General features: G+C 36.3%; 1 protein-coding gene across 1 annotated transcript in view; it reads right to left on the reverse strand.

The window, feature by feature from the left end:
* Window positions 1-218: 218 nt before the first annotated feature.
* LOC103016483 (apolipoprotein R-like) overlaps window positions 219-15,204 on the reverse strand; it is a 30,566-nt gene continuing 15,580 nt past the window's right edge. The window contains exons 4-5 of the transcript XR_009009924.1: window positions 9,804-9,955; window positions 219-307 (exon numbers count right to left, since the gene is read on the reverse strand). The gene's annotated coding sequence lies outside the window, so the exon portion shown is untranslated. The remainder of the gene's footprint in view (window positions 308-9,803; window positions 9,956-15,204) is intronic.

Here is a 15,204-nt window from a genome sequence, read left to right on the forward strand (position 1 = left end):
TTTGTAACTGTGAAACTAGACTTAGTTATTGAGTAGACCCTCCCTAGAAACCTATGACATTAATAAAACCAACAAAAGTTTGTTCAGTTTCCAATGATACACACACTACAGACTCAATTATGGGCCATCCATTTTAATGAAGGGAAGAAGTGATTTAACAAATACAGAGCAAACAGAATATTAGGTTTTGTCCTCCATTAATATTAGTAACGGATAAAGTGGGCTCCAACGCCTTCAAGGTAGCTTGAGACCATCATCTCTGTGTCATGGGCAGGGGGATGTCCAGCCAGGATGTCTTTCTCTGTCACTGAGAAAAATTTCCATAATATATAATGATACTTACTGAAACAGATATGGGGCATTTGGGTAATTAAGGATCCATTAGCATATTCTTCCGGAAGCCTTGACTACAAAATGAAGATAGTGGATTTGGACACTTTCGGCTCTGAAGAAGTTGTTTGGATATTCATCTTTATGCTGAATGAAATACGCTTATTTCATCTCTGCAGCTTCCCATATACCATTTTCCAGCCTCTGTTTTGTGTTTGGAAAGACTTTTAGAAATTAAAAATCAAGTTAGAAAGTAAGTGACAACTTAAATGATATATGGAATATTTTGCTGACTTACAAGAGCATGTAGAATTAAATATGACCCAGTTGAAATGTTAATTTTATTTTAATGTGTATGTTGGGGTGGAGTCTTCAAGGTGCCAGAAAACAAGAATTCACCCATCCTGTTTGGAACTGCAGCACACACACACACCTTCAGTTAACAGTTCTGTTCATACCACAAAATCATCTTCAGAAAACATACTGTTTTCTATGTACCTGGTATATATCTCAATTAGTTTGAAGAATTTCCCAGATACCTCTTAATATGTAGTGCTCCAATTCCAATCTTGCCAAGTCCTGTACCAGTGACATAGCACATAGGAGTTTTATTTCTCTTTCTTTCACTGGGTTGTTCAGAACCCAACGAAAGAACAATGGAATGGGATCAAAGAGATCAGGGTTCTTGTCCCAGATTTACCATAAAATAATTGTGTCCTCTTGGGAAAATTATAGTTATTCTAGGCCCCTGTCCTTTTCTTTACTTTGACAGAGCTGCACTAGATGACCCCAAATAACATTGCACTCTTTCAGTCGTAGCTTAGATGTGATTGGTTTTCTGAAACAAATGAAGACAATGACACATGAAGCTGTGCAACATCTCTGTAACTATGTTTTCTTAGAGTTGCCTCCATTTTACAGATGACAAGATGGCTGAGCACAGAAGTAGATGTTTTGACCAGAAGTTCCAGAGTAAATGGAACTAAACCACAAGTTTCCTTCTTTCCTGACGCTCACTTAGCCAAAATATAGGCTGCTGAATATTAGGCTGTAAAGCATATTATCAGTACATTTTAAAAGAAGCTTTTCTTCTAGGATTTCCAATTAATAGCAAGAGGTTTTGAAATTCTTAAAAGATCATCTAATTTTGTGAGATTTACAGCTCCATTTTCCTGTCAAGCAAGTTGTATTAGTGCCAGACAATCATCTGAGCTTCTGGATACTTCTCTGAACCTCTTGAATTTTTCTTCTTGCTATCTGAAATTCATGCCAGATAAGCCTTTTTCTAGAGCGTATGTACAGACTTGTGTATTTTTATATAGGAAAGCAATGCAGTGAGTCAGGTCGGGGGTTAAGCCCTCATTCTCAGAGTGGTATTGAGCTCCTGGTGAAATATAATCATCATTTCCTCAGAATTGAAAAGCAGTTATCTCTAGTTTTTAATCCCATTAACTATTTATACATTTACATATGATACATATATTTATTGTACCTACTAGGTGTGTTCTCTTTGGGAAGTACAAAGCTCTTTGAGACATAGGTTCATTTTTTTGTTTTCCCACAAATACTGTGACCTTCTGAGCAGGAAGGTCTATATCTTACTAACATCTAGAACCAGCCGTTAACACAGTGTCTAAGATGTAGTCAATAAATATGAAATAGATAAATGAACACATTTTTAAGGAAGGGCCAGGACATGAACAAATAGAAAATTTTCATGTTCAGTCACAAAGCCATAACAGGCATAAAAATGATACAGACAACAAGTGCTACGGTCATTCAAAGAAGGCATAGAATAGATACAACGAGGATCTCCTCTATGGCACAGGGAACTCTACTCAATATTTTGTAATAACTTATAAGGGAAAAGAATCTGAAAACGGAATCACTGTGCTGTACACCTGAAACTGACACGACATTGTAAATCAACTATATTTCAATTAAAAAACAAACAACAGACAACAACAACAACAAAAACCCAAAGAGGTCATAGAAGTTCTTATGAGATTCCATAAGAGAAGAGAAGCCAAATGAGGACAGGAGAGAAGGCTTTTGAATCAGTTCAGAGGAGAAGTCACAGAGGAACTAGTCTTTGACCTGAACTTGAGATTAAGATTAAGATGAAGTAATCTTAATTAATTAAGATTGCAACACAGGGATATTACAGATGAAGGTAATCACATAAACTTACTATACTGAAACTTGCAGAGGTTATGAGTGTTGTTCAAGATCCCAGCGCAAGTGCATTGTGGAATCAGAATTTTAAGTGAGGCCTAATGAACTAAAAACAAACAAACACAAAAACAAGCCCTTCCTGTGATACCACGTTGCCTTTGAAGTCATTTTTTTGGTGGGTTGGTAGAAACTGGTTCCAGTGTTTCTTGCAGGAATGACTAGTTCTGTCCCCCCGCGGCCCCCCATTCCCGAGTTGATCCTCCAAGTTTCCTCTTGGCAATATGCTGCCTCAGTTGAGAGAATCGGCTACTTGGGGACCATGGAGGACCTCCCGTAATAAAGCTTAGAGTCAGCAACTGAGGAGTCTTTTTTTTTAACTGAAGTTATTAAAGAAACATTTGTGATCAAGAGACATTGTTCTATGCAAACTTACAAGGGCTGTGCAAATCCAGAATCCTCAAGCACCTCCTTATCCACCAATCCCAAGAGTACTCTGTGTTTTTGAATTTTTATAGAAGAGAATCTTAGAAAACTTTTTTAAAATTACTTGGATAATGAAATAAGAATTAGTCCATATTAAAGACATTATATCAAAGTTAATGAAACCTTGTTGGAGAATTTTCATACATTGGTAAATACAGATAATTTTAAGGAAAGAGATTTTAGGGAAGATGCCTTATTGGGACTGGAAAAACTTTCATAATTTTGCATCTTCTATAAATAAAAGATTAAAGCCATATAGTAACCCTGGGATTTTCTCACTGAAACTTTTTCCTGGATTTTCTCATTGAAAATTCATGCTCAGAAAGCATTCTCCCATCTGCCCCGTGTTCCCACGTCTGTATACGCAGTCTTTTCTCCTGACCATCCCTTTGATCCTCCTCCCCATCTAATTCAGTTCCCTCCTTCTTTGTTCTTTGTGATGTTCTTGGACCCAATTTAAATGGGGGGTGGGGGTGGTCCCCATACTTCCAACAAGCAATTCTTCAGACACTAGCTGGGTGTCTTATAATTTAACTCAATTCTGACACTATCTACCCAGAGATAGTGTCAGACCCCACAAGTTAAGTGTTCAGTCCTACCAGACTTCTTCCCCCAATACCCACTTCAGATGCCAGTCACAAGCCCAGGTTATCACCTGTGCTTCTGACTGACTGGCTATAGATTAGAGGTTCCAACAACCTCCTCCTTGGACTTCAGAAGCCAGTCTCAAGTTTAGGTTGTTACCTGCATTTCTAACCAACTGGCTATAAATCAGAGTTTCCCACAGCCCCCTCCTTGGGTTCAAATAATTTGCTAGAGCAGCTCACAGAAATCAGAGAAATATTTTACTTACTAGATTCATTGTAAAAGGATCTAACTGGGGAACAGCCAAATGGAAGAGATGCAGAGGGCAAAGTGTGTGGGAGGGACACAGAGCTTCCATGCCCTCTCCAGGCGCCACTCTCCCTGCACCTCCACGTGTTCACCAATACAGAAGCTCTCTGAGTCCCATCTTTTCAGGGTTTTATGGAGGCTTTATTACATAGTCATGATTACTTAAATCAACTGCCATTAGCAATTGATTCAACCTCCAGCCCCCATCCTTAGGTGGTGTCCCAAAGTTAGCTCATTAATATAACAAAAGACATCTTTGTGGTCCTCATTACTTAGGATATTATCAGGGTTTTGGGAGCTGTGAGCCAGGAACCATGGATGAAGACCAAATACATATTTTCTGAATGACCAAAAAATATTTTTTCTTATAAATCACATTCTTGTACCTGTGAACATACCTGACTACCCCTGGCACACAACAATCTTTGGTTTCTCTGAACTGTATAACTCTTGTCAGTAATAACAGGAGTATCTACCTATGTACTGTATTAAGCACTTCACTTAAAATATTCCATTTAATTCTGAAAATATAACTTATTTAAGTGTCGTTATCATCCTCATTTACAGATGAAGAAACAGACTAACCTAGTCAATAAAGTATAAGTAGAAAGACTAAGCAAATAAATCACACAAGGTCATTCAATGAATGAAGTATGTCAGGTATGCCTCCAAAATCTGTGCTCTTAATGACATTCTATTTTCTGTCTCACTGATTTGGCAGTTATATTGTGGTGTGTGTGTGTATGTGTCTGTGTCAACAGATAGATAAATAGATGGACAGATCTGTATCTGTGTCAACAGATAGATAAATAGATGGACAGATCTGTATCTGTGTCAACAGATAGATAAATTGATGGACAGATCTTTATTTTAACCTTTGCATCTTGAGAGCAGGGAGCACATTTCATACCTCTCCATGCCACAGACACTTAGCATGTTCCTCTGAAAAGGGTAGTGCCAAAATACATATTTGTGTGAAGGTGATGTTGTTACTTATACAGAAAGTCTAGAGCTCAAGTAGGGCCTTTTCTGAGCCTCATATGAAATCAATTTTTATTAACACAATAGACATAAGATAGTTGTTCTTATGTCTAAACTCCATGGAGAATATAAGGAGCATACTTGCATCTCGTTAGGATACTAAGGCATAACATAAAAATAATTAAGTCAAAATACCAGGCAGAGTATGGCAAATGTCACAAGAAAGCAGAAAATACGTACTATAGGAAGAGAGAGAAAGAATATCATGAGTTAAATATGCCAGGAAAATGCCTCCTAGGGACAGGAATTGGAATTGGATTAGGTAACTGCACTGGTGGGAGGCATTTTATATTGGGGAAGAATTATGTTAGCAAGGGTGAGAGGGAGAAAAACACATGGAAATATTTATGGTTGGTTGATAGGCTAATTTGACTAAAGAATCATATGGGGGAGAAGTGTGAGAGATAGGCTATAAAGTTGGGATCCGAGTATGACAGGTTTTAAACAACAGACTGAGTTAAAGACATAATTCCATAAACAATCAAGGAATTATTAAGGGAATGAAAAGGAAGGAGTTTATCCAAAAAATAATTGAGTAGCTCGCAAGACTTCTTGATAAATATGTGACATTTCTACACTAACTTAGTCAAAATGGAAAAAGAAATTCAAAGATGAACATGGAACATTGGCAGAATAAATACACCACACACACAGACACACAGACACACACACACACACACACACAGGAGAATGTGATTACTTACTAAATAAGTAAAAAAATCATCAGGTCCAATTCTCAGTCAAACACTTGAAGAAGTTTATAATCCTCTATTGGCTCTTTTGCCTAACTTTCAACCTTTTCTCTATTTTCATCTTTTTTGTAGAAGAAACCTTCAAAATAAAGATACCTCCATATCCTCCTTAGAAATTAACTAAGATTAAAAAAATCATATAAAAAAAAGGAAGGGGTCTATATGTTAAAAGAGACTTAAGAGATGTATCAAACAATTGTGATGTGTAGACCATATTTGGATTCTAATTTGAACAAATAAACAGTTACAAAAACATTTATAAATAAGACAATCAGGAAAAGTTGAACACTAACTAGATACTTGATATTATAGAATTATTATTTAATTTTATATATGATAATGGTTTGTGATTATTTTTTAAAAAGAATGCTTTTAAAGATACATACTAAAATCTTCAGAAGTAAAAGGATTTCCTTCTAAATAGCTTAGAGTGGGCAAAATGGATGTGAATATGGATAAAACAAGAATGGTCCTGAGTTGATAATTGCTGAAGCTGGGTAATAAGTATACGGAGTTTTGTATATGTTTTAAATTATCCATAGGAAAAAAAGAAATCTATTTTCTAATTTAAAAAATCACCTTTAATGCATGGATATTCATTTATATAAAACATAAAAATGTTCTAGTCACATTTCCCCATGGAGTCCTACAGATATTATCAAATCTTCTCAATGCTGATTAATTTATGAATATTACCAAACTACAAAAAATAAAACTTTACATTTATCAAGTATCATTTACAGAGAGCTTTTTTACATATAACTTACGACTTTAGACTCTAGTTAATTTTCTCAGAATTAGTGGTAACAGTTCCAGTTTCACTTTTGCCTAACAGATAGTAAAAATATGACAATTGATTAGAAATAAAAAATCACTGAGGATAATAAACTAATTTAAAAATTAAGAAATTATAAGCATTTGTGAGCTCATATTTATATATAAGAAAGTGAAGTTACTTGCAATTCATTCTCTTTTTTTTAATTGAAGGATAATCGACCTCAACATTATGTTAGGTCCAGGTGCACAACATATTTCTTTACATTACAAAATGCTCACCATGATAAATTTAGTTACCATCTGTCACCATACAAGGTTATTACAATATTGTTGACTATATTCCCCATGCTGTACATTTCATCCCCACAATTCATTATCTGTTTACTAGAGCAGACCCCGAGGAATTCATACAAAACAGCTGTTTTGTCTTTCTCTAGTAATAATAATAGTATAAACCTAAAAGTATTAAAACGCTTTGTCAAGAGGAAGGGTATATGGGGATATATGTATGCATATAGCTGATTCACTTTGTTGTACAGCAGAAACTAACACAACACTGTAAAGCAATTATACTCCAATAAAGATGTATAAAAAAAGTGTCATCTCTTTTATACAATTATGCTTTGTCAGGGACTATTTATAGCACTGTGAAAATTAGAGAACATAGTATTCCTTTTGACTTTCAGAAAAATTGTTAAGCATCAAATTGCATGTCAAGGGAAAAATGATCTCATGGAAAAATTAACAGGTCTCACTATTTTCCACTGCTTCCTCACAGCCCCCACTCCCAAATACATAGAGGATAGGTAGTCATTACCCTCCAATAAAATAAAACTAGCATCAAAACTAAAACCATGCCTTACCTCCTTTGATGCAATAAGTATGCTGCTGAAAGGGGGACATTTTAAATACGTTGAAAGAACTAGAGAATTTGCTTTCCAAATGGAAACTCGTGGTAAATGCTTTCTGAAAGAAATGAGGATTATGGAGGTGACTATCCGGAACTTGATATACGTGGGTTAGTAACTGGGATTTTCTCACACTAAGGCTAAGTCTATTCTATGACTTCAAAATCTCTCAGTTTATCCATGAACATTCTTTGTAGACATTTTCTCCTCCTTAGCTGTCATTTATGTGATTTTCAGAAACAGTAAAATTTTCATCTTACCTGGAAATTGAAAATATACTGAACCAAAGTAAGAACGAATGTCTCTGTCTGGGACCATACATTTAAACGTCAAGAGCGTATTCCACACTATAGCAAATGTACGAAGGAAAAACGGCAAGCTCAAGCTTTGAAAATCCTCAACTAAGGAAGAAGTTTCTTTAAAAAATGTAGCTAAGGCAATGAGTAAATATTACAGACTTGCTCATATTTCTTAAGTACTGAGAAAACAAAAGATATCCAGACTTTCTCTAATATGAATCTTAAGAAGTTTTGTGCAAGAAGTAAAAGAAGTCTCTCCTGGAGACCTGGAAGATCCTGTATCCAAGGAAGGTTGAGATCAGGTGCTGGATTGATTTATTGTGTGGAAAGAGCACCTGTGAAATTGTTGGCATTAATCCTAGAATCTGGAAGTTGAATCTCTCCGATGAATCCTGACTCAAATATGTGAATGCTTATAGTGGCTTTGTTTGTAATCTTGCAGTTGTTAAGAACTGAAAACAACCAAACAACCAAAATGCCCTTCAGTCTGTGATTCAGAATAATACTCATTAATAAAAAGGAATGAACTATTGATACACACAACAGTATGGTTGAATCCCAAATGCATTCTGCCAAGTCCAAAGGCTATATACTGTATGATTCCATTTATATGGCATTCTGAAAAAGCAAAACTTCAGGGGCAAGAAACAGATTTGTGGTTGTCAGAGGTTGGGGCTGAGGGAAGAGATTGACTATAAAGGGACATGGGAGAACTTTTTGGGGTAATGGAACTGTTCTATATTCTGATTGTAGTGGTAGTTATATAATTGTATGCATTTGTCAAATCTTGAAAAACTGTATAGTAAAAAAAGTGACTTTTACTGCATATAAATTATATCTTAATAAAAATATTAACAACCTACTCCATTAAAAATGAAATGATAAATAAGCTAAAAAAATAAAACGGTTTGAAAATATTTTGGAATTCAATTGTTCCATTAATAAAATGGAAGTCAATAAACAATTTATTATACCATTGATATAGCAATTTGTTAATTGAAATTAACATTAATAAAACAAATTATTATACCTCCCACAAAGTAGTGTAAATTACTTCAATTTGATCATACTTTTAAAATTCCTTTTTTAAATTTTTTTATACATCAGGTTCTTATTAGTCATCAATTTTATACACATCAGTGTATACATGTCATTCCCAATCACCCAATTAATCACACCACCACCACCAACCCCCCGCGGCTTTCCCGCCTTGGTGTCCATATGTTTGTTCTCTACATCTGTGTCTCAATTTCTGCCCTGCAAACAGGTTCATCTGTACCATTTTTCTAGGTTCCACATATACGCATTAATATACGATATTGGTTTTTCTCTTTCTGACTTACTTCACTCTGTATGACAGTCTCTAGATCCATCCACGTCTCAACAAATGACCCAATTTCATTCCTTTTTATGGCTGAGTAATATTGCATTGTATATATGTACCACAACTTCTTTATCCATTCGTCTGTTGATGGGCATTTAGGTTGCTTCCATGACCTGACTATTGTAAATAGTGCTGCAGTGAACATTGGGGTGCATGTGTCTTTTTGAATTGTGGTTTTCTCTGGGTATATGCCCAGTAGTGGGATTGCTGGATCATATGGTAATTCTATTTTTAGTTTTTTAAGGAACCTCCATACTGTTCTCCATAGTGGCTGTATCAGTTTACATTCCCACCAACAGTTCAAGAGGGTTCCCTTTTCTCCACACCCTCTCCAGCATTTGTTGTTTGTAGATTTTCTGATGATGCCCATTCTAACTGGTGTGAGGTGATACCTCATTGTAGTTTTGATTTGCATTTCTCTAATAATTAGTGATGTTGAGCAGCATTTCATGTGCTTCTTGGCCATCTGTATGTCCTCTTTGGAGAAATGTCTATTTAGGTCTTCTGCCCATTTTTGGATTGGGTTGTTTGTTTTTTTTAATATTGAGCTGCATGAGCTGTTTATCTATTTTGGAGATTAATCCTTTGTCCATTGATTTGTTTGCAAATATTTTCTCCCATTCTGAGGAATGAGTACATTTGTGTAATATGGAATGAGTACATTTGCAATTGATTTGTCTAAACTACCTTCTCTCCATTAACTGAGCACTTCTCTAATTGCTTTCCTGGGGCCCTGAGAACCAGCAACTACTTTACTCACCATGTAGGCTGGCGGGGCAGAGAAGCACGGTCAGAATCCCAAGGAGGTACAGAACTGGGGACTTGCTCCCTGACAAAGGCCTCATGGTAAGTGTTGACAACCAATCGTGCACCAACCGAAGCTCAAAAATCTCAGATGTCACTTGAAAATATCTGGAAGGAAGAGAGTGAACTAGCAGCAGCACTCTCAAAACTGGATTTCAGTTGCACAACAGTCAGCAAAACCCCAGGGTAAAATACAGGTCAATACTGAACTTTGAGTTTGGAAGAAACTGAGAAAAAGAGGGCAGAATTAGGGCTGAGTGAAAGCGCACTAGAAACCTCAATGCTGCTGACTTTTTTTTAAAAAATGCACAACGTGAGAATTGTGAGTTAACTTTTATTTGGGGTAAAATGAGGACTGTAGCCTGGGAGACAGCATTTCAGATAGCTCTGAGAAACTGTTCCAAAGAGGTGGGGTGGAGGGGAAGGTCAGTATATATGTGATTTTGGTGAAGAGGGAGTACATGCAATCAAACACATATATTTGCAGAAGGTCTTGTGAGGGTTACTGCTAGTCACGAGGAGCAGATGTCACCATGAGGGAATTTAGTGCTTTTCTAGATATGAGGAGATACAAGAATTGGGCTCATAAAATCAGCTCCTGAAAATATCTAACTATCTGAAGACCTGTTCTCCCAGTTTTTCCCAGAGCACAGAGTGCCTCATTTCTGCTCTCCATCCTGAACTCCTTTCACGGGGTGTTGAAAGTTAGCAGCTGCAGTGGCACCTGACTTAATCTTTGTAGAGGTAGATGGCAAGTGCCCATGGCAAGTGCCCATGGCAAGTGCCAATTTGTAGTTGACAATGCTATCATCAAGATCCGATGCCAGGAGCAAGTAGACTTTTGGAATTCTGAGAGTATTTAGAAGTGTAACCCTAATCTTTTCTTTTTGTGCTAGGAGTGATGCCAAAGGCTCAGCTTCTCTACACATTGGTGCCGAATTGAATCTCAGAGACAGAGTTTTGGGTGAAGTAGAAAAGGATAGCTTGCCAGGCAAAGGGGACACAGCAGGCTCCTGCGTTGAAAAACTATGTGTCCCAACGTGGAGAGGACAGTGAGAAGTTTTATTGTAATGGTTCAAAGAGGGCGTGATCAGCTCATGGACGTTCTTCTGATGGGTTGGTTGGTGAGGTACGTAGGAGTCAGGATCATCAACCTTCAGGTTCCAACTGGTCTCGAGTCTGCATACTTGTGGGCAGCATACCTTTCATTAACTTCTCCCATCTGGAGGAGGTTTCAGTAGCTGCAAAGCAGCTCAAAGGTATTTTTGTGTGTATCCATTGATGGGGAACCAGGACCTTGCCCCACGGCTGCACTACTTTTTCTCTTGACTGTTCGTTTCTCCGTGGTCTTGCATCCCTTCCCTAATTAACAACTGCTTGAATCTGCCCGTTGGAACTCAGGGAAGGTCATGGAGGCTGAATGAAGCCTATTTCCTGTAATCAAAGAAATGAGGGACACAGAAAGGCTTTGTGCCCAGGAGTCCCACGGGGTCCTACCTGGGTATCAGGAGTGGGAAATTGCTATCTTGAAATGTAAATAATTAATTTCCAAGTAAAAAGATAAACAAGGGATTTTTTTAAAGCACTTTGGTTCAGAGTAGGAGGTTTCAGCAACTCTCAAAGCAAAACTTGAGTTAGGTCAAGCTAAGCATTAAGTCCAGTGGAGTTTGGAAATTAGTGTGCGAGGAAGCCATTCCTGAGAAGCACTGCCTATTAGGAAAAGTTGTGACTTCGGTTATGAGTTTAGGCTGCCAACAGCAGGATGAAATTAAAACTCAAACAGAACAAAAACTGATGGAGAAAGTTGTTTCCTTCCTGAAGTTCTAAAGCCTAGTGGGGAAAGAGAGGCATGAAAAGAATCAGGAATATAGAATGGGCTTGAAAAAATTACTCAGACAATATTTGAGTGGGACATTCGTTCTTGTTATTCTTGATTTACTTAAGACACCTAATGGCACCCTTTGGTGCCATTCTAATCCATTAGAAGAGGGAAGAGTGGTGCCTGAAGCACTGAAAAAGCATGCACCAGACTTTGAAGTGGTTGGAAGTGGTTAAATAAGAGGAACATTATTGAAGACCTTAAGAATATTCAGAATGTATTCCGTCAGCCAAAAAATACATCCAGTCCTGTCTTATATCTCTGACAAAAGCAGCAAAAGACAAGTGTTCACATGCATAATTTTTATCTTTAACGGGAAGTAATAATTGAAAATATGCCAATGTTTATTAAAAGAAGACAATGAATTTTGGCAAATGCCTGAAAACGACCTTCCTAACAAGTTTAGCTGCAGACTGTTGTAAGAGTTCGAAATCCAAAGTGCTGACTCTCACCAGAGATAACTGAGTAAATTATGGTGTAATATTGATCATAACATAACCAAATTTCAATCTTCCCAGAGAGGAAGGAAAGCAAATAAATCCACCATGAATTTGCTTTAATTTAGAAAGAGAATCCAAGGTACTACTGAATATTATTTAGAAAAAAAAGCAATTTAAAACATTCACTAGAAGACAATTTTGAATTATCCCTTCTATCTATTAAGCACCTACTATGTTCTAAGCACTTTCCATAAACAATTCTATTTAATCTTACAACAATCCTATAATTTTTTTATCTCCTTCTTGAAAAATGTTAAGTAACACTTGCCAAAAAATTTACAAGCAATAAATGGCTGAACCAAGATCTGAGCCAGATATGTGCTTTCCACTATAACTTAGTACTTTTTAAATAATGTAAATAATTGTCAAAGAAAAATAGATAACTAGGTAGACATGATGAAGGTAAGGAAATGGGGTTAAGATCTAGAAAGCAGAAGCACTGTCTGTCTCCTCCAATCAAGAAAGGACATAATCAAGAGCTCATTCATTCATATCAATGAGTGATATTGATGTTGATACAACCCACTCATCTTATTCTCATTTTTATACCCGTGTGTGAATGTATTCAGTTCTATACAGTTTTATCACATATGTAGGTTTGTGCATCCACTGTGACAGTCAAAATACAGAAAAATTCCATCATCACAAGGAATTTTTATAACCACACCCACCTCCCTCCTGGCTATCTCTTCATCTCTCACCCCTGGAAACCACTAATCTGGTTTCCATTTCAAACATTTTGTCACTTTAAAAGTGTTATATAAACAGAATGACATAGTATGTAATCTTTGGGTATTCGGGTTTTTTTTCATTCAGCATAATTCCTTTGACATCCATTCAAGTTTTTGTATGTGTCAATAGTCTGTTCTTTTTAACTGCTGAGTAGTATTCCATGGTATGGATGTACCACAGTGTTCAACCATTCACCTAATGAGGGTCCCCACATCCTTGCCAGAATTTGATGTTGCCACTATTTTTTATTTTAGCCATTCTAACAGGTGTGTAGTCATAGCTTGTGGTCTTAATTTGCATTTCCCATATAGCTAATGATGTTGAACATCTTTTCATGTGCTTATTTGCCATTTATAGATGATCTTCAGTGAGATGTTTATTCATGATTTTTGCCCATTTCCTCATTGGATTGTTTTTCACTGTTGAGTTTGGAGAGTTCTTTAATCTAGACATTTGTTTTTAGACAGATATATGATTTAAAAATATTTTCTCCCAGACTGTAGCTTGTCTTTCATTCCCTTCACATGGTATTTTGCAGAGAAAAAGTTTTTTATTTTAATGAGGTCTGATTTATCAATTTTTCCTTTTATGAATATCCTCTTATGGCATGTGGTGTCAAGCCTAAAATCTTTGCCTAGCCTTATATCCCAAGATTTTCTCCTATTTTTTTTCTAAAAGTGTTATAGTTTTACACATTACATTTAAGTCTTAGCTTCCATAATGTTTTTCCTGTGTTTTTTCATAAAAGTTCTTTTGATTTTATGTTTCACATTTAAGTCCAGGATTCATTTTGAGTTAATTTTTATATAAGGTGTGAGGTTTAGATCAAGGTTAATTTTTTGCCAATAAATGTCCAGTTGCTCTAGAAATATTTGTCAAAAAGGCTACATTTTCCCCATTGATTTGCTTTTGCCTTTGTCAAAAATCAGTTGAGCATATTTGTGTATAGATTTATTTTTAACTGTCTAGCATGAGCTGTTAATTCAACAAGTATGTATCGAACCCCTACAATGAGCCAAGAACTCCTCTAGGTGCTGAGGTTGCAGCACTATCCAAGGCAAACAAAAATTTCAATACTCATAGAGCTTACTGTCTAGTAAGAAAGATAAATATATACAAAAATAAAATTTAATGTATAACATAAAGTCAGAGAAGTACTGTGAAAATAAGATAATGCAGGGTAAAGTGGTAGATAGTAATGTGTGAGGTGGCATAGGCAGCATATATTAAACAATATGTCCAAGGAAGTTCTTTCCAAATAATTGACACCTGAGTGAAGACTTGAATTAAGTATGGGAATAAACCATGCAAATATCCAGGGGAAAATTTCCCCGAAAGAGATAACAACATGTCCTGTAAACTTAAAAGACTGAATATGTGTAAGAGTATGTAGAGTTCTGTTTTCAGTATAGCTGTGTAAGCTTCTATGGTTCTACTCTCCCACAGATAACTATTATGAACTCTGGACAAGATATGGAGGCAGGGAGCACCTACCTAAAGGGACTAGTGAGTGAACCAAAGTGAATACATTCTAGAAAGCAATAACTATGAGAGGAAAGGAACAGCATAGTACAAGTTTCCATTTGTTAAGGGCATGGGGGGGATGGCTAACACTTTAATAGAAAACTATCTGACTTTCTGGCCTGGAGAAACAGAAACAGAGTTTGGGGCAACAAGAGCCACTGGAAAATGAAGGGCTAAAAATTAAGAAGCCAGAGAGAGCGGGAGACCATACTCTCTGTAAACCCTGCCCCAGTCTCTGGCTGATCTCTGAATCACTTATTAGTGACTGAAAACAGCCCAGCTAAAGATAAAAGCACTGAACTAAGTTTTGAGCTGCTATCCAAGACAGAATTTTCAGTTCGAGTCCAACTAAGTTAATTGCCTGCTTAAACAAACAGAACCTGTCTTTTGGAGGGAATATAACAGAATTCATTCACAATGTCCAGGATACAATCCAAAATTACTCAACATATGAAGAAACTAGAAAACTTGAACCATTCTTAAGGGGAAAAAAAGTCAATAGACTATCCTCAAGATTATCCAAATGTTGGAATTAGCAAACAAGATTTTTAAATAGCTACTGTATCTATGCTCAAGGATGTAAAGGAATAGAAGTTTATTAATCAATAGAAACATAAGAAATCTCAGCAGAAAAACAGAAACTATATAAAACGACCAAAAGAAATTCTAGAACTCAAAAATACAATCTTTAAAATAAAAATGTTACTGGAGGAACTTAACAG

This window comes from Balaenoptera acutorostrata, chromosome 1 (genome assembly GCF_949987535.1).
Source record: "Balaenoptera acutorostrata chromosome 1, mBalAcu1.1, whole genome shotgun sequence".
NCBI classification, from domain to species: Eukaryota; Metazoa; Chordata; class Mammalia; order Artiodactyla; family Balaenopteridae; genus Balaenoptera; species Balaenoptera acutorostrata.